Genomic DNA, 2,595 nt, shown 5'->3' on the forward strand with positions numbered 1-2,595 from the left:
AAGGGTTAGGGTTGGTTATTGATTAATTGGTTATCGGGAAACAACCTCGCGTTTATATAATCTGAGTACTTTGTTCCCTTTTATCACTTCAATTATCTATACACGAGTTATGTCTATGTAACTCTTTCTAGTTGGAATTACACACAATTGTTTAAAGAAACTGAATCCTAAGATGGTCACTGTTTTCCTAATCTGTTAAACAACCAATTTTGATTTGCACTTAGTTATTAATTTAGTTTTCTAAAACAACAATTTAAATCATTGATCTTTATTTTCTGCAAATTAGGTTAATTGTAGTTTAATTGCAAAGCTATATAATCGACATATTTTCCACATACTCCCTGAGTTCGATACCCTCTTACCACTATCTATAGTTGTTTTTGGGATTAAATTTGATTGTGACCATGACATCACGTCAAATTTTGGCTCCGTTGCCGGGGAGTAGTGCGCAACGTGTGTTATTTTTGTTCTTTTTAAGTTTGTTATTTTTATGGGTTACGCGGGGTGTGTTAGTGTGCAGGTATTTACATGTGCATGCGTACTAGAAGCTCTCACAAGCTTTCACCACTAGTGTTTGATCCAGAAATTGAGCGAACTTTGCGAGCAAACAGGATTTTATTAAGAGAAAATACAATCAGCGGTTCACCAACAACGCCAATTACACCTATTACACCACTTCGATACATGGATAGAGATCCACCACCACCACCACCCACTACGGGTGAACCTGCTCAACCATTTGTACCAACAACCACTCAACCTTCACCAAATACCACCATTCCACCAAATACTACCGAACCCACTATAATCCAAAATGTTACACCAACCAACACCACACAACCCATTACTACCCAAGAAGAACCAACCATTACCTTTAATCCTTCCACTACTATACCGCCATTATCCCACTTCTTTCCGGGTGCGGGTCCGTCATATTCAAGCCATACCATAGCACCAATTTCGACCATTATCCATGCTACACCGTTTCGACCATCAAACCAGTCGGGTTTTCATTACTCGACGCTTCCATTTGGGCAATCTTCGGGAATTCAAGGAGATGGGTATGATGAAGGATATGAGGAGTTTGAGGGTTTTGATGAAGACGGGTACGCTTATGGGGGTGAAGGAGATCAAGGAGAATTCGGGTATATGCAAGGTCAAATGCAAGTGATTCCCAATGTTGGTGGAGTGCAACAACAACTCATACCTCAACACATTCGGCCGAGGCCACAAGTGCAGCATCCCATACCATTGCAACAAGTTCGTCCGCTGAATGTACAACAACAATTTCAAAGGCCTATTCAACACCCACCGATGCCGCAACAACAATTTCAACAACCATTGGCACCACAAGAGCGTATGCCAAGACCAATGGGTCCTATGCGTCCAAGGGGTCGTGTGGGTGTACCAAGAAGGCATCTTAGAGAAAATGTAAGGGATATTGAAGCGCATTTTAGGCCGGTAATCACTCATAATCCTTCACCGGTAGTCATTCCTCACAATGATCAAGGGAGGACATTTGAAGTGAGGACTAACTCATTGCAAAGCTTGCCAAAATATAAGGGTTTAGCAACGGAGGAGCCTTACTTTCATTTGGAGGCTTATGACTCGATTTGCAACACTCTTGGGAGTCAAGTATTCTCAGCCGATGATATTAAATTGGTACTATTCCAATTTTCTTTGGAAGACAAGGCGAAAAAGTGGTTCTACACATTACCTTCAGCATCTATATATACATGGGGGGAAATGCAACAAACCTTTTTGGATGAATTTTACACCGCTCAAAAGACGAATGATGCTAGAAAAGGGTTGAGGAGCTTTCAACAACAACATGGTGAAATGTTTCATGAGGCTTTTGAGCGTTTCAATATGATGATAAAAAATTGCCCTCACCATGGAATTGAATTGTGGGAATTAATGAATGCTTTTCACGAGGGGTTGGGTGCTGAAGATGCTCGTGATTTAATGTCTATCACCGGTGGGACTTTTGGTACAAATTACGAGAATGATGATTGGGAATTTTTGGAGCAAATGGCGGTCACATCAAAGAGAAAAGCTCAAGCATCAAGGAGAGCACGACCGACCATTACCCGAACACAAGTGCATGCGGTTGATGATGGTAATGTACAAACTTCTAATCAAATTTATGATTTTTGTGCTATTTGCAATGAAATAGGTCATGCGGCTGAAAATTGCCAAGGAGGTGATGGGCAATACGAAGAGGTTCATGTTGTGCAAGGTCAAGGAGGGGGTGGTAGAAATTACAACAATATGAATTCTAACACTTACCACCCCGGGTTGAGGAATCACCCAAACTTTCGTTATGGGAACCCTTCAAATCAAGTTAACCCGAATTTCCAAGGAAACCAAGGATTTCAAAGGCAATATCAAACGGGTCAAAGCTCTTCGGGTGGAAACGAAGTAATGGAGATGTTGAAGGCGATGCAAGTCGAAATGCAACGAATGAATCAACGTGATGAAGTTCGGATGCAAACGGATGAGGCCCGTGATAAAGCTATTCAAACTTTGACTACTCAAATGGGTCAACTTGCGAGTGAAGTGGCGATTTTGAAGAAAGCAAAAGGCCAGCTACCA

General features: G+C 41.4%; 1 non-coding gene across 1 annotated transcript; it reads right to left on the reverse strand.

Annotated features, from left to right (window-relative positions):
• Positions 1–1,795: 1,795 nt before the first annotated feature.
• Positions 1,796–1,901, reverse strand: LOC118489791. The gene has a single exon (XR_004887805.1). It is a non-coding gene; the product is annotated as a small nucleolar RNA R71 (small nucleolar RNA).
• Positions 1,902–2,595: the final 694 nt, after the last annotated feature.

Source organism: Helianthus annuus, chromosome 2 (assembly GCF_002127325.2).
Source record: "Helianthus annuus cultivar XRQ/B chromosome 2, HanXRQr2.0-SUNRISE, whole genome shotgun sequence".
NCBI classification, from domain to species: Eukaryota; Viridiplantae; Streptophyta; class Magnoliopsida; order Asterales; family Asteraceae; genus Helianthus; species Helianthus annuus.